General features: G+C 37.2%; 1 pseudogene across 1 annotated transcript; it reads right to left on the reverse strand.

Moving 5' to 3' along the window:
- Nucleotides 1–3,367: 3,367 nt before the first annotated feature.
- Nucleotides 3,368–5,180, reverse strand: LOC143617914 (protein ABSCISIC ACID-INSENSITIVE 5-like; annotated as a pseudogene). Its single transcript, XR_013150913.1, has 4 exons — nt 4,023–5,180; nt 3,873–3,944; nt 3,748–3,777; nt 3,368–3,652 (listed from the first exon to the last, which is right to left on the reverse strand). The product of XR_013150913.1 is annotated as a protein ABSCISIC ACID-INSENSITIVE 5-like (transcript).
- Between the last annotated feature and the right edge of the window lie 15,794 nt (nt 5,181–20,974).

Genomic DNA, 20,974 nt, shown 5'->3' on the forward strand with positions numbered 1-20,974 from the left:
TTCTTTTCTTTTGTCATTAAATCATTATCACTCAGGCTAGGAGGTATGGGGTATGTTTCATTGAGCATCACTAATTAATGGTGCTAAGGTGACACCAATATTGTCATAGAAATACCGCGCCTCCTACCACAGTACCACCACACCGCTAGTGATGAGGTTCCAATAACCCGAATCACGCGGCTCAATACCCAAACAACATTTTCTTTTCTTTTTCATTTCCTTTTGTTATTAAATAATATAAATAAATGAAATCGTAGAGAATGATGAAGAATGTGGTATAACATACGTTGAATGACAGGGTTGAACAATAGGGGGGGAACTAAGATGACGCTGATACAACGAATTATTCAGAATAATAAAGATTGATTCATAACATATAGCTTGATCTAACATTGACTAATATTATTACATACTTTATCATTAAATTAGAACTAAATAGAAAGATTGTACATGTAACAAGTGTAAAATAGAAGATTTTTTCGCTTCATGCACACAATGAAACTAACGGAGGACGGGGCATTCATGGCTAGCTTCAAACTCATATGTGCCACCTATGTATCCATGCATGGCTTCAAACTCTTGTGGTAAACCATTACCAAATAAACCCACACCATTTTCCTTTTATATTGTAACAAACAAATTAAAAACAAAGCATTCAAAGGTACTTGTGGGTATATTTGTTGCTAATGATTTTGTAATTTGTGAGTATTTGAAAGTAGAAATTAGATGACAGAACAAGATTGGTTAGTGCATAAGAATTGAGTAATACCTATGAGTGTTCATTCCCCTTTTATATAACTCTACATTTTATTTGGTTGGTAAGAATTTTCTACCTACACAACCATATGTTACTATCACGCTTGGCTTGTTTTTGCCCATAGTTTTTCTTACAAACACAGAGTATGTGATCTAAATATGTATTTATCACTTAAAAGCATTCAACAAGACGCAAAACAATGATAACAAGAAATCAGACCAAAATACTAATACACATCATATCAATTATAAAAGGATTATTTTCTGTAGCATTAATTCAACAATAATCAATATAAACCGAGAAAAATTCTATTCAACAAACAATCATCAAATCTAGGTAGTTCATTAACTAAGCATTAATTAGACAAATTTGGGTCATGATCGCCAGCCCTATAAAATTGGGGTCAGATTATTCTAAAAAGGAGAACAGAAAGAGAAGGATGAGAATGATTTTTAGCCATAAATAATACTCATTATAAAATAATGAAAAAATAATAACTCAAAATTTAATAAAAAAACGAAAAATGTAAAAACGCAAGAATGTTTTCATCGTCTTTCTTGTTCTAAAAAAATGACACAATGTTGAGGAAAAAATATCATTGTGTTTTTTTATTTTTTTTCGTCATTGATTATGTCTTTTTTTTTCTTGACATTGTGTTTTTTGTCTTGATATTGTGTTATACTTTGTTGCTATATTTTGTCACATATTGTGTCTTTTTTTATTTATCATTTTGTTATTTGTTCATTTTCATTTTTGTGTCTTTTTTTCTCGGTATTATGTCTTTTTGTCGTTTTCTAACGGGAATGACGGGGGGAAATATTTTAGTTTTTTTAAATTTTTTAATTTTTTGTTTATATTTTAAGTTATGGTGTATTTGTTATTATTTTGAATTTTTTTGTTTAATATGTGATCACAATTCCTTCTCACGATTCTCGTTTATGTCTCACTTTACATTTTAATTTTTCCCACAAAATTATAGCTTATAAATTAAATGTTAAGTCTCCTTTTTACAGCCCAACTAAATGCCTTTGGTTTGCATATTGCGTTGCCGCTAAGCCCAATTCACATTCACCACTAAATCACTGATGGATTCCTTAACTTGTTCAGCCCCCAATTCAATTAATACGATGAATACTCTCAGAGGCGCACAAAAAACCTAAACCCTGAACCAGATCAGTAAAAAAACCCGGTTTCCCGAACCTTTACCAAATCTTACTCGTAAGGTACGAACAGGGTATGCATTTCAGTACCATAAACCGTACCTGAAACCGGACCCAATTTGTACCCGTTATGCCCGAAAACCGAAACCGGCTTTGTCCAATACTTGAAACATGGTTTTTGAAATACCCACCCGAAATTACCCAAAAAATATCTGAAAAATACCCCTAAAAATGTAACCTCTTAAAAATCTAATCTATACCCAACTAAATCTATAGAAATGATTTCATCAAGGTAAAAAGAAAGAAAAGAAAAGAAAAAGAAATAAAAATAAGAAAGTAAAATAACTAATTAATCTAAAAGTTGTCAAACGCATTCCACCTCTTGACAACTCATGGAGAAGAAAACTAACCAAAAAAGATAATGTACTTAAAAGCCAAAAGAAGGTCTTAAAATTTTTTGTAGCATCAAGCTATGATATTTATCTACAGTCATAATGAAAGTTTTCCTTGGGGATTGCCTGTTTGCTAAAAATAAAAAAATAAATAAAAATGTAATGATCATGGGAGCAGTTTTTTATCTCGAATGTTGGAAAATACTAATATCACAAAAAGTAAATTCATATAATTCACACATGTTTGGAGACGAGCACCAGCCAAAACTACTGGATAATTGATAAATAATACAACAAAGAACAAAACCATCTATAGATATAGATATACTATCATATATAACACCATATAGTTAACATATATTAATTTGAACTCCAGTTTGCAAGAAATAAGAAACAGTGAAACTGGCTATGATCTTGTCCATTCTATTCATCTATTGGTCCGCGTTTTTACTTCACGCGACACAAAAACAAAACCTTGAGCCTTTTAAGAGACCTAAACAAAAGGATTTTTATTTACTTCCGGGTACTTGAACCCAGGAACCTTTTAAGTCTTTACGAAATTTCGTCTCTGCTAGTACTCAACAGCCACAAGACAAACAAAATACATAACTACAATGCTACCTCCTACGGTGAAAACATTTGCAAACTAAAGTGGTGAATACATTTGCAACCTAAAGTATTGAGAGAACTCAAAACTTTTAGTATAAGAACATTTACAGTGAATACATTTGCAAACTAAAGTATCGAGAGAACCCAAACTTTTAGTAATTACGCGCGGACTAATGTCCTCTCAACTTCTTGTAGAAACAATAACATACTAATGCCCCATCAATTTCTAATAAAATGTAGAAAACGTGAACAAAACAAACGATATAAGCAATCGCTTACCAATTATTTGCGTGCAAAATCACGTTAATCTACAAACGATATAAGCAATCGCTTACCAATTATTTGCGTGCAAAATCGCGTTAATCTACGTTTTCCACCTAAATGTGTGACTGCCTCATGCATTTTTTCAACTAAGTTGAATGATAGTGGGAGTGGTGTTTTAACTCGAATGTTGGAAAATGCTCAGTCATCCCAAATATGAAATCCAAATAATTCACACATTTGAAGACTTTTAATATAATAAAGAACCAAACCACCTATAGATATATAACATCATATAATTATAATATATATTTATTTGAACTCTAGTTTGCAAGAAATACAAAACACCGAAACTAGATATGCTCATGCCCTTTCCATCAGTTTGGACAACTTGAGCACCTCCTTAACATCCTCGATTTGTCTCTCACTTTTTGTGCTTTCCCCACACCTTTCATCCTTATTTCTTCCGAAAACTGCATTCCAGATCCCATGTTTCGGAACAAATTAATATAACTACCTATCAACGTCTTTAAAGGATATTAAAGGGTTTAAAGATTCATTCACACACCTGTTGTTTTCTTTCTCTCTCTATTTCCGCCTATAAAACCACCACAAAAACTGAAACTTAGTATTCGATCCCGATCGTTCAACAAACCTAAAAACTTTCTAAGTCCGAAAGAAATCGGTCCTTACCAGAGCTTGTTTGAGTTGAGCATTCTCCTCTTTTAACATGTTCAACTCCGCCTCCAGTTCGACCATGTAAGCCTGCGGATAGAAAAAAACGTATTACAAAAAAATAATCGACTTGAAATTTGAGAATGGTCAGAGCGTTTTCACGTTTACCTGTTTCCTAGCTTGGGATCTCGCAGCTGACTCTCGGTTCTTTATCATCCTTCGTTGCCGCCTCTCCACAACTTTCTCCACCGGACCATCAATAATCCGCTTCCGGCTGCCTCTAACACCGCCCATTTCCAACCCGTACTGATTCCCGCTATCAAGTTGACTGGTCGCAATCCCATCAGAAGATACTGGACTCGCTGGTGATCCGATTCCAAGCCCTTGTCCAAAACCGCCAGCAACACCGCCTCCATTTCCTCCCATGCCGGCTGCGGTTGATAGTTTCCCGCTCGTTTTCCTCCAGGATAACCCGGTGTCTCCCGGATAAGAGGCGAGTACGGTGGGATAACATTTGCGCCGCCCCCTGTGCTTAGCCCTATCATGGGCCTTACCATGTGAGCCGAGCCCGGCGGAGGCCCAATAACTCGATTGTTCCCGTTTGCTGGATATAACCCGAAAGAAGCCTGCACTTGCGGTTGAACGGGTGGGGCATTGGGATGATTTTGTTCCCGAACTACCCCAGCCTTCACTAAGAAATCCTCGAGTGTCATTTATCCATAAGTCGGTTGGCGTTCGGCAGAACCTGCAACTTGTTCATCACACGAGTTATTCCCATTATTGCCATTACCGTTACTCGGTGGTTGGTGACCTTGTCGGGTCTTTTGAATTTCTGACCAAACCTCATCAACTGTTTTTCGGGATAACGGCCCGGGGAGAGTCAACGAGCCTTGTCGAGACAAACTTAATTGCCTAGCAATCATATTCGGTTCGGCTGAGCTCGAGTTGATTCCCATCAAGAACTGTGCGCTGCTACTAGCACCGTTGGCAGCCATGGCGGCAGAAGCAGCGGCCATGGTGGCGACGGGAGGGTGACTTGGGTGTGGGCCTGGTTTTCCTCGGCGGTCCAAATGCTATTTAGAAACTCGTCCATGTTCATTGAACCGAAATTCTTTCCACTCTCGTTTAGAGTATGTTGAAATTCATCTAAAGTAAGGGAATAGATTGACGATTGTCGGCCGAGTTGTTGGGGCACGAGAGTATTATGGACATTATTCTTAGCTTGAGTTTGGTCCGATTGCAATGGCGACTCGACTTCCCCGGGAGACATGATTTCCGTGTCCACCATTCGTTTATTTTTCTGCCAGTCGTCTCACCAAATTAGAACAACAAACAAATATGTGATAAATGATAAACATCAATTTAACCTCATAACAAAGTTACAATAAAATCAAGAAACTTAATCCATAAGTGTAACATGTGTATATTTACATATATAACGCGTTCACTGGCCATTGACTCGGCTCAGATCTAGACTTGAGAACGAATTGGTAACGCTAGATCGATACGATCCTAACCGACAACAATACACTCTCCAGATTTCGTTACACCAACATGCACTATAAATCTCTACTAAAATTTCCCATAAAGATTGGCTGATTCAAGATATAAATACTGGATCTAACCACTTATAACAAATTACCAATGTTTTTAGTATATTTCATAAACTTGACACGTGTATAGTGTTAAGGTTAATACCACTCCCCAATCAATATTACACGGATGTGTGAGTGTGATTGTCTCAAAAGCTTTCTACTTTTTGCAAAATACCAATATACAACATATAATCAAGATCTTGAAACATCTATAAACTTACCAATTAAAGATTCAAGATCCATAATTAATAAAGATTCAAGTGCATGCATTATACCTTTCTTTAATTGCAGCAACCAACCAGTAGATCTAATTTTAAAATCTTGAGAAAACCTGTTACAATATATATCACAATTATAGACAATACTCAAAACCACTATTAACCAGCTGCTGGTTTAAAATAAAAAGCCACAGTTTTTATATATAGCTAGAGAGAGACATGAAGTGTGGGACTAGGGTGAATTGAGGTTGCAGACAGAAGGTGCAGTTGAAGGTAAGGGATGATGTGGTGGGGCCCAGGAGAAAGGGGTAAATTGGTCAAACAAATGGTGGTGCCACCATGGTTAAAACGGGGACTCTAAATTTCATGCATCGGGGAAGAAGGAATATGATCGGGAGAGGGGTATTTTGGGAATGGGAATATTGTTTTTGGTTGACACGTCTTGGACAGGTGTCTGTATTGTAGGAGCCTCGTATTTTGTGGCGTCCTTTGTTTTCTTCCACGTGTCCCTCGTATGTCAGACAGCATATGTCGACGGCTTTTAAGATACGACGCCTTTGAGTACTCGTTGGTATCTCGTCTTCATCTCTTTTTTGTCAACGTGGAAATACAGTGACCAAATACATGAATGTATATATAGGTATAATTCGCATATTTCAAAATGTTAACTAGACCAATTTATTACATAAACTAAAATGTACATAGAATAGAGCATTCACATCGGCCTCCTTTAATCGGGTGCGATTGAGGCGGCAAGGGAGGCGGGTGAGAGTGACACAATCTCAACGACTCCACCGTAGTGAAACCAAGTCTGGCCGGGCAACTTATTGCTGTAGATGATGGAGTGGACCAGAGTGATGCGACCTACACATCTCACCAACATATTTATTATATAAAAAAAGGAAAAACATAAAATAATCAAAAGATTAATTGTTTTTTTCTAAAATATTACTTTAAATCAATTTATCAGAACTATAAATTTTAAAAGGATCATTAATAAAAAAACATTAAAAAATAAGATTTACATAGATTACGTTCTTAAAAATAAAAATCACATAAATTCAATATAAATTCATAAATAAAATTTCTAAGAAAGTTTTTTAAAGCCAAAATAAATTTTTATAATTTCAACGTTTTGCACTTGTCTACTAGTATAATCATATCTTAAAAAATTATTGTTCTCAGTCTAATAATTTATTTTTTCTCATAAAACCTCTACTGAGTTCCATAACTTAAATAAGGCTAATTAGATTTTAATAGCCCTAGTTTCATTAATTTGTTTTGAATTAAATTGTTTAAGAACTTTTAATCAGAAGAAGAAAACGAGTTAATTAACGTAAAACTTACCTCGGAATATGCAACCTCATTTGCGTACTCTCAAACAAAGGTACACAAATCGGGTTTTTCAAATGCCTGGTTCCGGGCATGGAGCCGGGTTTGGGTATAACTAGGTATAGGCAATATTGGGTCGGGTTCAGGTCTATGTATGGTCTCTAAAAACCATACCCTATGCACCATGTTTGGATTGGATATAGAACCAGGTATTTTAAAACATGACATTTAAATATCATATTTTCGAGTATTGTAAAACCTCTATTTTCAGGTTTTTTCGGGTATAAATTGAGTTTTTTTTAATGGGTTGCACTTATTAGGAGTATTTTGGGTATTTTTCATATATATTTAGGGTAATTTCGGGCATATATCGATTATTTAAAAATCCTGGTTACGGGAATTGGAAAAATTTTGTTCTGGGTGTGGAACCGGTTCTGGTTTTTGGGTATTACCGGTTACAAATCAGGTCCGGTTCTAGGTACGGGATTTGGTAGTAAAATGCATACTCTATCTGTACCATATGGGTAAAGTCGGGTCCGGGTTCGGCTATTAAAAACGCGGGTATAAAAATCCGGCTTCGGGTCCAGATTCGGGTTATTTTTACACCTCTACTTATAACTTATAAGCCAAGGCCCAATTCTTGTTACCAGAGTTTATTTTGGAATCACCAACGGTCCAAGATTGTCATAAATGGAAATTGGGTTTTAAACTGATTTCAATATGGATTCAATGTGTTATCTTGGGCCGCATATTACGTGGTAAACTCCAATTCATCTTTGGGTTTTAGCTTGACTCTTAGTCCTTAGATAGTGAGATTCAATCTTCTTCCTTTTCTTTTCTTCTCTTATCTTTTTCTTTTTAAGTTAATTAAATATTATACAAGTAGTTTTATTTTTGTAACTCTTTTTACTTTCAATTTATTTAAATTTGGTTACTCAGTATCACTTCGGTCCAGTGCATATTGGTTCAAATTATTTCTACCATTACACAAAAGAGTAAAATTCAAGTTTGGTGCATGTATAGATAGTTATTTTAATATTTGATATTTTCTTTGACTTGTAAATAAAATCTAAATTTTAGAATTCAAATATTTAAACACGAAAAGTAATCATACGTGTTGCTTTGGCGTATCGTGGTAGGAGTAGAAGCTGTGCCATTGTTTTGGCGTGAAGCGCCGGTGGCGCCCGGAAATTTGAAGCGTGGTGGTGTTTGGCACCGGGGTGGATGCCATACAAGCATGAAATATAAATTTATCATTTTATAAACATTAAATATAACTTTTAAACTTTTTAATTTACCCCCACGGCTTCACCAACTTCTTTTTTTTTAGTAATATTAGTTACTGGAACTGTGTAATAATCAAATTAGGGGTGTTCTTTGGGTTTCGGGTTTTTCCGGTTGGGTTATTCGGGTTTCAAAGTTCAAATCCTAGACCTGAAACCCAACCCAAATCTCTCATGGTTTTTTCGGGTTTGGATAGTTCGGGTTCGGGTTTTCTCGGGTTAGGTTAATCGTGTTTCGAGTATCCTAGAAAACAAAACGAAAATTAAAGGACTACAACACTAAGACAAAAATTAACATATTCTTTTTCACTTGTAACGTAAAATAACGAATAAAAGAACAAAAATAACCCGGTAAAACAATCTATAAAAGTGTAAAATTTTATAAAGTCTAACCATAATAAACAAACTAACATAATCGTCTTCAATATGTCATGATTAGGGTGTTCGATTATGGTTGTTTTTAGTCATAAATCAAAAACATTATTAAACAATAAACAATCTATCCATAATGTGTGGAAAGACAACAATTAATATAGGCCTATTATCATTTGGTTTTAAAACAAAAACTTTATTCGGGTTTTTCGGATTGACCCGAAACCCAGAAGAACCAACCCGAATTACTTCGGTTCTAGTTCGGGTTTCTCGGGTTGGGTTAGTTTGGGTACGTGTTTTCTCATGTTGGATTTCAAGTTTTAGGTAAAAGTGTTAGCCCTAAATCAAATCATCTTCGTTAAGTAATATGGTAAAATTAAGATTTCTTTCTAAAATATGTTAGAAGAACTTTGGATATAGGCATATAGTAACTGTTAGTTTGAATAGGTATTTGGATAAACTAATTATACACGAAATATAGAATAAATGCGTGTTTATCATGAAAATTCCTTTTTAGTAACCAATTACATAATCAAAAGTGATCTAAGATGCTTAACAATTTTTAAGGTTTATTCATTAGTCTGTTTTTAGGTTACGGGTGTCCTTGAACTTGTTTTAAGATACTTGTAGCGTTAAAACAATTTCCATTAATATCTAATTCATAAGGTAATCAAGTTCGTTTGCTATATAATGTGAAGACGACGAAACGTGTTACCTTCTCAAATTTTCTATAATAATACGATAACACTTGTACGCAAGGGTGTTTGTTTAGTGGGTAATAAAATTAAGACAATTTGTTCTTAGTTATAACTCTCTAACCAAGTAATACGATTGATGTATGGATAACAATTTGTATGTAACATATTATAAAGTTTGTATTAGTTTTATATGACGGTATGTCTAACTTATCATAAGCGAGTGTATTAGCTATTATCTATATAAATGTCTATCAAATAATTCTATGTGTCTCTCTCTGTTTCTAACCACCCTTCTTTCAAACCATCAGATTGATTGATTGATTTGTGATTTGAGTCTTCTCATGCGTTTGACCCGAATTCACGAGTACGGGTTTCACCAAACCTGGATAGTTCTTAAATTTGTTATAACGTCTCATTTATTTGTGAAATCTTTTCATAATCAAAAAATAATATCTGCGGATCTTGGGTCTCAGCAAACCCGGATAGCCCTTAAACGGGTTATAACATCTCATGTATTTGTGAAACTCTTTATTTTTATTTGAAGTCCAACCAATGTAATACCCACATTTGTTCAAAGTCCAAACAATTTAAACGTTCAAATCAAATAAAGTTCAAACAAAGTTTATAGTGAAAACAAATAAAAATTAATAACTTTTTTTTTCTTTTGTTTGAACGAAAAACACTAAATAGAAACAGGCTCAAACACAAACAAGCTCAATAGAATTATCATTTTTTAAAAGTTCAAATCAGATAAAGCCAAAACAATGTTTATACCTCAAAGCAAATAGAAACTATTAACCTTTTTTTTTGTTTGAACGAGAAACATCAAACAGAAATAGACTCAACATAATCATCATTTTGAGGTTGAAATTTTTAATACGGTTTTAGATATAATTCAAGAACTTGAAAATAGATTTTCAATGAGTTCACAACTAGTTTGTTAGAACTGTTAGAAAATATGTCTAGTTAAAATCTAAAAGATTCATTTTCCAAGTTTTACATATATCTAAGATAGCGACATTTTTAAAAATGTATCTGAATCATTTCGGATGACCGTACAACTTTTTATCACACTTTTAAGGAAGATAACAAATTTTGCAAAACTAGGTGGAATGTGTGACCTTGCGTGTGTAATGGTGGAAACCGAAAAACACACAATCTTTCCTTTGATTTATCGAATATTGAAGTTAGCGTTGGTTTTATCGATTAACCGCAATCACTGAAATTTGATTTTCTAAAATGATGCTTATCAATATAGGTTTGTGCAAGCGAATGAGTGATGCGTATTTAAACAATGTTTAATTTGCGCGATCAAAAGAGAATAGTTTGATAAAGTAAAAGAACATGATGTAATAACTCGATTTCAAGCTTTCAAAAACCGAATATAAGAAACTTACACCCCATGTGTTTAAATATATTTATTATCGTGTTTATATATTTGTTTCGTTTACATTGTATGAGTACGATAAAAAAAATTGAAAGTTACCATGAGATTTATGTCTAGATCCGCCGGTATGAATAGCTAACATAAAAATGAGTGTCCATGCGACCAAATTCGCGTTAGTTTGTGGCACGACGAAACAAAAGAATAATAGGAAAAAGTGTCGACTTTTATCTACTCTTCTCAATTTGTAATCGTAAATAGTTTTTCAACTTCACTATTATCTTAGAAATATTATATCAAAACTCAATAAAAGTTCCGTAATGCAAGTTTATATAGCATTAATATAATAAAAAAATATTGAACTTTAAATTGCATCTGTATAACAAGTACGTCAAGATTCATTTACATATTTTTTTGATTCATATATCGTGCGTGACACTAGTATTTATCCGTTGGTCTCAAGGTTAATCTAAGACTTTTAACAATTCCTAATCCTTCGTGTGTTATGTAACATGTGGTAGAAAGGCTTGGGTTAGTTAAAGAAGAAATTGACTTACTGTGATTAAGGACGGCGGACCAAACCTTAACACAACCGAAAACATGTCTTCTGGAATCTTAGTATCCACTTGTCATGCACTTTCATAATCCTGATTTTACATTTCAGCCCCCTTGAGTTCAAAACACTTTTCAATTTACACCCCTGAAACTCCTATACAAATACCAACACCATAAGCTCCATCAATTACACATTCACACAATCAAATTCTTTCATTAATCCTCATTATGACCCTCATTACCCTCTCTGTTCTGGTTTTGGTGCAGAAAGTTTCATAATTTTCAATAATTCTGAGCTCAATTTTCATCCCCTGTTTTCAATCTTCTTATTGTTTTCACAGCAATCGATATTATTTCATATCTTTGCTCCAGTTCTTCATATTTTATTTCAATTCAATGGTTTTTACTTTCAATAATATGTAAATTCATCACAATTACCCGTTAAAATAATCTAATATAAGTTCAACTTTCATCCCCTGTTTTCAACCTTCTTAATTTTTAAAACAATTTACACTATTTTATCTTTATTGTTGAATCCTGCATACTTTATTTCGAATTACTGTTTTTTACATTCAGTTTTATATGATTTCATCATAATTACCGGTTAAAATCTTCTAATTTAAGTTCATTTTCCATCCTCTGTTTTCAATTTTCTTAATTTTACACAATTATCGATTTATCTCTTCTACTTCTTCATAGTATTTTTCAATTTACTGTTTATTACCTTCATTTTTATATAATTTCAGCATAATCACTCGTTGGAATAATATAATCTTCTAATTTTAAACTCTGTTCTGGTGGTTTATCAATGGCGGCCCCTTTTTCACAGCCACCAACGAAGAAACCCACCACGGCTCTTCAACCGAGAAGGGGAAAAGTGAAAGCTCAGATTTTTAAAGGGATAGCAGAAACAGTTGTTTCTGCGGCCTCGAGAACTGGTGATTTCTTCGGTCTCGTGAAGAAAAATGACGATTCTGCCCCTGCAACACCATCGAAAGCCGCCATGACTGTGGTTGCTGACGGCGGAGATGGAAAGGCTGTTATGAATCTGCTTTGAAATATCGTGTTATGTTACGTTACGTTACGTTATAGCATATAATACTTGAGAAAAATCCATAGTTTTAAAAGGGGGTTTTCTCATTATGTAAGTAATATAAATATTTGTGCTTAATCTCTTTAATATTTGATGAAGAGATTGATCTTATTAATGGTTTCAATGTGGTTGTAATTTCTTCAGTGTTTGGTGTATAAATCAGTGTTTAATATATAATCTTTTGTGTTTGATGTTTAATAAATTTTAAGTGGAATAATTAATTTATATGATTTTTCTTACATCTATGAATGTTATTTTTTTTTTCTTTGTAAAGCGGTTTGCAGTCAAAATGATTCTGTGTGAAGTTAGAAAATCACATACCAACCTGAGAAAATATTTTAAGCACCTAATAAAACTAACATACAAACGGTGGCGAACCTACTAAGGAACTCTCGGGTGCACGGGCACCTAACGGTTTTTGAAAATTTCGTAGAGACAATATAGAAAAATTTTTAGTGAGTCTATAAGAGTTTTAGGGGTGAACCCATGTTAACAAGTTAAGAGTTGGTTTAGTGGTAAATCATTATTCCTTAAACTTCCTCTGTCTATCCGTTCTGAAAGAACCTGGGTTCAAATCTCCCCTGTTATGTTTTTCTTCCACGTTTTTTTTTCTTTCTCACTTTTACTAGGGTTTTATCCTTAAAAAATACCTCTTTACAGCTTTACTCATTCATCGACCTCTTTTCTTCAAGCCTTCCCCAAAATCTTACCATCATCCTCTGTCACCATAAATCCGGCGACCACCGTGTATCATCTGTTCATCTCCGGTAATCCTTCAAAAGTCCTAATTCTATCTCAATCCTTCAACAAATCCTAAAAGGTAAACCTAAAAGGCTTAAACCTTTTGTTTATTTTGTATTTTTTATACTTGAATAGTTGATTCTTAGATTAGAACATGTGTTCTATGAATACCATTCTAGAATTTTTTGATTTAGATTTATTAAAATTTGATGATTAGGGCTAATGGATGGACCGCATACAAGAAAGTTATCAACATTCTAGAATTTGTGTGTTTTCTTGTTATATTTTGTAATGATATCATATTGTATTGTGTTTATAACCTGATCTGACCCGACAGGACCAAAAGTTTTAATAGTCAATTTTGAGAAATTTGAAAACCGAAAAAAGGTGAGCCCATTAACTAAAATTCCTGGGTCCGCCACTGCATACAAAACATATTACATGCTATTCAGTGGCACAATATGTCTGTTTTAAGAGTGTCGATCATGTTAGATTAATATACCGAATCAAGTACACAACGCGTCTTATATATGTTTCTTTGTGAAATACATCAACCACGTATCACTGAAACGTATTTTAACCCAAATATGACACATGTAACATGTTTATCTATAGTTGTTATAAATGTTGTAAACGGCATAATGATTATCTTATAAGTTCGTTGTAAACTAGTTATGGATGGGCTGTCGTACACTCGTACTCTACATGGAATTGCAACAAGTGGTTTAAACATCTCATAAATTGACATTATAAAAAAATATTTTTTAACATGTTGGCATTTTTAATAAAATGTAATACATGTCAATCCGAACAGAACGTGTTATAGAGCTTTACATGAAAATGATATGTTCGACAAACAAATTAAGACTAATAGTTTTTTTAACATGTTAAAAATGTACTTGAAAATGTTCTGTTTAACTAACAAATTAAGAATAAGGGTATCAGGGGCACCTCCTCCATGAAGGATTAGGTCGCTTGCTACCAATCTTCAAAACACCACTATCTCTCCATAGCCAGTCTTTGTAGCAAATTAGTTTCGTTACACCCATTGTTTTGTGTTGAATGTGACTACGCGAATGGTCTTTATGGATTTGGATGCCCCTACTAATATGATATATATAGATTTGATTAAATAGGTTGGTTCTATTCTTTATAACCTTCAACCTTAACAAGTAACAACTTTGATTATTTTTAATGAATTACCAAGACTTCGTTATTATCAAATTTCAGATAACAACAAACTTTTAGAGATTGATATAGCGTTCAGGTTGTTTGGGGTTGGTGATGCAGGGCCCAGGGGAACATTTCAAAAAGAACTCTTTTATATATAATATATATCTTATTTACCTACTTTTATAAAAATATATTACGTTTCAAACCAACAAAACAAAAAAATGTTATTATATTAACAAATACATCATCGATGTACGATTCACGTACATAAATAATAATAATAATAATAATAATAATAATAAAACTAACTCGATAGTACCTAAAGTCACTTACTAAAAGACGAAGGGAACGTGTTTAATACATATCATTATCATTATATGCTACTTTGTACGGCTATAAATACTAGTTTATTCATAAATATATTTAAGTATAACATTACTACACTCAGAAGCTAATCATTAGAGATAGAGGTAAAAACAAAAAAATTATTAAATTAAGCAAATCTAGGCGTAACTGATGACATATTGGTAACAAGTTGTAGGGAGTTGGAGTGTAGAGGTGTCATACCACTTACCTCGCATAGCAAGTATACTTATGTAATAAGTTTCTTTTATCCGTCGTCCTAACTATGAAATATGAATTGGCATGTCTATAAAAGGGTCAAAATGATTTAGTTTCTAAATGGAAACCCGTCTCCGTTGAAATTGGTGGAAGACCTGAAAGCCCTTGGATTTCTTTTAATATGCAATCGGTCTAACTTCATAACATAAACCTAGGAGGTGATTTGGAGATCCTTCAAATAGGCTACTTTGGAAGTTTTGTTGTCTTTTATTTGGTTGTGTAATTTGAGTATTTGGTGTTTTGTTGTATTGATTATGGTTTTGGGAGATTGTTTATTTTGTTTTTCAGATCTAGTTTCTAGCTAGTTGTTATCTTGTTTTAATAAAGTTTTTCTTTTGTTGGTTGTTCGAATAAACAATTGATTTGGGTGTCATGCTTCCATAGGTATCAAACTCATGTAAGATTTTCTTTTTCTTTTTAATTATATAAATGATGTTGATTTACCGTATAGGAATAATTTAGTTTAGACAAGCATGACTAAAAGTTTGGTAACCAAAGGATGGCAAGTTCAAGACCAAAAAATGTATAAGACGGCGATGACTTGAGTCAAAGCGGATAATAAATTTTGTTGACATGGCTCCGCCGCTACTTATACATATAAAGTTCTAATTTTAAAGGGTCTAGTTTTACCAGTCGTATAGGGTATCCGATATTTATAGGGTCGACCCTAAGCAACAAGTAATCACATATAGTCTATTATCCTTGAAAGCAAGTAGACACTAAAGCAAGAGGGAGAGACCTTTCTCCTTCGTTACTTGTCAAGTTTTCAAATCATTCGTGTCGCAAAAGGCATTCCTACACGTTACTTTGACACTATGTTAGTTGAAGTGATCATTGGTTAGTTTGAATGCTCAAGGTATCATGTTAAATATATAAAACGTAAGTATAATATTTTGAAAGAAAAGTTAAGAGGTAGGTTCCCGCAAAGCCCAGTTGGACCCACAAGACTCACCTTGAAGAGGTACGTCTACGCAAAGACCAATTGGATCCGTAGGACCCACCATGCTCAGAGAGATGAAGACCTTACACGCAGTAAGCCAGCTGTTTCCGCAGGAAAGCCTCCCTTGGTACAGTACCCTGCCTGTCCCCGCAGCTGTGGGTACAAGCCAAGAAGGAAGGCTACCCGCACTAACAGTAAGGCCACACGTATAAGGCACTAACTCTTATACTTCAGTAATGTCACCTGAAGAAGGAATGAGCAGGGCGGGAATATTCTCGCCCAAAAGAGCCAGTCCGTACGCTTCTAGAAGATTTTTTGTACTATACCTACCAAGGTATGGACAAATAGACAAGATCTGACAGAAGCAACTCATGAACCAATCACAGGGTGACAGCTCACTGACAATAGTACGAGGAGGAGCACGCTCCAGTACAAAATGTCACTATCAGCCGCTGCCTACCCACCAACTCCCATCATGGCACGAACGTAGCCCATAGTTGGTGGAAAAGGAATATTATATACAGCTGGTCGTACCTACTTGGAAACCTACCTTCGGCTATAAATACTCCAACACCCTGGAACGGTATCATCATCTTCTCTCTAGCTATTTCTCTCTATATACACTTATATTTAGAGCAACCTAGACTGATTCTCACGCCGGAGGGTGGTCACAAGGAGGAACCCCCCCCCCCTTCTCAGTGACGAACTTACGGTGTCTGTTTTGCAAGTTGAGAAGAATAGCCATCTTTGCCAGACCTAACCCTCGTGGGAAACATCTACTTAACCCTAAGATAATCCTTAATCTGTAGGGGTCACTTAGTGTTTCTTCATTGGCGCCATCCGTGCATTAAGCCAGAACTTACTCTTTTTTCTCTCAGTTTTTTCAAACTTCTGGAAAGATGGTTAAGGTTACTCTGATGCCAAAGCCACCGTGTAACCAAGAAACTCCGGTAACCACAACCCCAGCTACTGGGGGGAACACCGGTGAATACACGATTGTTCACTACCCCGGTTACCCAAGCCGGGGCAAGTGCAGTAAACAATCCTCTCTTGGGATTCATTGATACCCAGTTGGGGAAACAACAGACGAGACTTCCCCGACAAACATCATAACAAGTTAAAGCTTGGGCGGAAGCACGTCAGAAAGAATTCCAAGCCGAGTTGGACGAACGTTTACGTTCACTCCAACAGGCCAATGACAAATTCGGAAGCACTCGACAACAGCTCAACATGAGCAATGATTGCGAGTATGTGGATGATGAAGATTGGGAAGAATCTGACAGTGACGCAAACCCACGTTATAAGGCGAAAGGGAAGCGTAAAGAAGCAGACTTCCACCCGAGAAGAAATTTCGAAGAAACTTTCAAACCAAAGAACACGAGGGGAAACCCACGTGACTTCTCCAAAACTTTCAGACCAACTGTTGCGTATACGGGAACGTCCAATTTTGCAAGGGACATTGCGGAAGCAATCGCTCCAAAGAGTGCCAAACAGATGTCCAACATAGGCACTTACGATGGCATATCTGACCCGGACGATCACATGAACAGATTTATAGCGGGGGCAACCGTCAGTAATTGGACGGAACCCACATGGTGTTACATGTTCCAAATAAAGCTCGTCGGGGCAGCCAGAGCGTGGTTTGATCGTCTACCGGTCCACTACATCTACGATTGGGCAGACTTCCAACACAAATTCAGCCAGCACTTCAGTCAACAAAGAAAATATACTGAAGAAAAAATGGACGATCCTCAACTGCATCCGAGAAGAAGACGAATCTTTGCTAGACTTCATCACTCGCTTCAACTCAAAGAAGCTAAGTCTGGGCACTATTAGCGAAGATCTTGTTCGCGCCACTTTCATCCAGGGCGCTGAGTACCCAGAGCTCATCCGCACGTTGACAGGTAAAGACGGCATGCCACCCACGTGGGATGCCATCATGACGGCAACTAAACGCTTTACCGAAACGGAGAAGCAACTGGGTAGAAATCTTCCCCAGAGCACAAACCTCTACACCCAGAGAACAAGAGAAAATAACGTTCGTACCGCCCGACAAAACCAAAAGAGGAAGCTTGGTATTTGGCAGTCAAGGGTAAACTTTGACACCTCATCCAGCTCTCGCCCTCTCTTAGGCGGAAGGGACAACATGCAGTCGTCGAACCGGAATCCCAGATGGACGCCACTCACCAAAAGCGTCACCGAGATATTTGCCACCGAGAAGCTCCCATGGCCAAAGGCTCCAATAATCCGACAGCGTCAAAACGCTGATCAGAGCAAATCCTGTGACTTCCACGGGACAAAAGGCCACACCACGGAGGAATGCACATCCTTGAAGGATGTCGTCGAAACATTCGTCAAAGATGGGAAACTCACACACCTCGTGGCGTCAATCAAGAACGGAGGGAGGAAAGACAATCGGTACAAGAGCAATGGACGGAAGCCTGTCGACATCAGCATTCACATGGTTCACGGCAACATCAGAGAAAGAAAACGACGAACAACAGAGCCAAGTGCGTGGAAGGAAGCTGAAGTGCGCTTCCCGCGTGTGCCAGGGGGGCCCAACAAAGAAGGCCCCATAGTCATCAAAAGCCAGCTGGGGCACTACATCACCTCCCGCACCCTTACTGATAATGGCGCTTCATCAACGGTCATGTATAAGCAGTTCTTCGACAAGCTAGACGACGAAGACAAAGAACGCCTAGAAACAGTTTACGCCTCGATGGAAGGGTTCGACAGCAGCACAAACACCCCATTGGGAATCCTATCTTTCCCCGTCACTCTCACGGACGTGAAGTACTCCCGCACAGAAGACGTGGACTTCGTTGTAATGAGGAAGCCACACAACACATACGACATTCTCTTCGGGAGAGATGGGATGGCAAGATTTAATGCCGTGGTGTCTTCGGTCCATGGTATGATGGGATGGCCAACAGCTGAGGGCGTCGCTATGATCACGGGCATTCCCCAGGTATGCATCGCATCTGTCTCATTTAAACCCAAACCAAAAATGGCTAAACCAACCACCTCTGAGCCAGAAGAATGGGCCTTCAATGGCAAATACTCTGACCAGGCCGTTACCATTGGCCCAACGATCACCAATCCCACACGCACCTTACTCAAACGCTTGTTGCAAAAAAATGCCGACATCTTCGCGTGGACACCAGCTGACATGACTGGTGTGCCTCGAAGTAAGGCTGAGCATAAGCTCAAGTGTGACCCGGCGTTTGCGCCGGTTATACAAAAGGGTCGCGTAATGGGTGCTGAGCAGGCTAACGCGTGTAGAACCCAAGTCAAGGAACTCCTTGACGCAGGCATGGTACGCGTTAGTAAATATCAAACATGGGTTGCAAATCCCGTCATGGTACCAAAATCCAACAAACAATGGCGCATGTGAATAGATTTTAAAGACCTAAACAAAGCATGCCCCAAGGACTGTTACCCGTTACCCGAAATTGACCTTAAGGTAGATTCATTAGCACCGTTTCGCCTTAAATGCTTCCTTGATGCGTATAAAGGGTACCATCAAATCCACATGGCTGTTGACGATCAGGATAAAACCGCATTTCGGACGTCCGATGGCACATTTTGTTACCAAATGATGCCATTCGAACTAAAGAATGCCGGATCCACATACAACGCCTGATGGACAAAGAGTTTCATGCCCAAATCGGGAGGAACTTGGAGGTTTACATGGATGACGTGGTCATCAAAAGCCTCGAGCCAGAGGCGATGTTGAAAGAAATTGAAGAAACTTTCAACACGCTCAGAAAGATAAACATGAAGCTCAACCCGAGCAAGTGTTCCTTTGGGATGGAAGATGGGAAGTTCTTAGAAGTCATCGTTACCAAAGATGGCTTCAGAGCGAACCCCGAAAAGCTTGAAGCCATTATGAAAATGGAATCACCTACTACCATCAAACAGGCTCAGACACTGAATGGACGACTAGTCGCACTTAACCGCTTTTTGGCAAACCATGCGGAAAGGTCGTTCCCATTCGTGTCAACATTGAGAAATTGTTTGAAGAAAACGCACTTCTGCTGGACACCAGAAGCGAAAGCAGCCTTTCAAGAGATTCGGTCATGCTTGATCGAACTCCCAACACTCACAGCACCAGAAGTGGGGGAGGAATTAATTCTCTACCTCTCCACCACAGACAGAGCAACTGGAGCAGTCTTACTAGTAGAACGAAAAGGCATCCAGATACCCATCTACTATGTAAGCCGCGTCTTAACAGACGTGGAAACCCGGTACTCCACTCTGGAAAAATTAGTCTTAGCGCTTGTATAGGCTTCACGCAGGCTAAGACGATATTTCCAAGGCCACCCAATCACCATTCTCACCAACTTCAAACTTGCAAACGTTCTAGGCAAACCCGAGTTGTCAGGGCGCCTAGCCAAATGGGCAATTGAGTTGGGAGAATACGCGATAAAGTACAAGCCAAGACCAGCCATAAAAGGCCAGGTCTTGGCCGACTTTATTGCAGAAGTTCCCGCTTCGCGGGAAAAAGAGTGCCAGGAAGAGGCTCAACCCTCTCCAGCACAAGACATTAACGATGTCTGGCGACTCTATACTGATGGAGTAGCCAACAACGAAGTTCAAGCGCAGGGTTGAAACTAACTAACCCAGCAGGCCAAGAATACACTTACGCTATTCGCTGGATTTCCCAAGTACGAATAACGAAGCGGAGTACGAAGCATTCTTGGCCGGATTAAGAATTGCGCGTAAGATGGGGGTAAAAAACTTGGAAGCCCACGTGGATTCCATGCTAGTAGCCAACCAGATAAAGGGGACGTACACGGCCGTGAACGACACAATGGCCCTATACCTCGCATAAGCAAAAACCCTTATGCGCGATTTCAACGATTGCAAAGTCGTGCACATCAAGCGAAGCGAAAACAAATCTGCGGATGCGCTAAGCAAGCTTGCATCGTTAGCCTTCACCCACTTGGGAAAGGACATCCGCGTTGAACTTCTTGGAGCACCATCAGTCCCGCACAAGGAAATTTGTGTTATCCAAACCGGCACGGAAACATGGATGACGCCAATCATAAATTACCTTGCGACGGGTGTACTACCAGAGTCAAAGACACAGGCAAGAAAGATATGCTGTAAATC

Source organism: Bidens hawaiensis, unplaced genomic scaffold, assembly GCF_021521415.1.
Source record: "Bidens hawaiensis isolate Kalapana, Puna unplaced genomic scaffold, B.hawaiensis_p1.1 tig00002338_1, whole genome shotgun sequence".
NCBI classification, from domain to species: Eukaryota; Viridiplantae; Streptophyta; class Magnoliopsida; order Asterales; family Asteraceae; genus Bidens; species Bidens hawaiensis.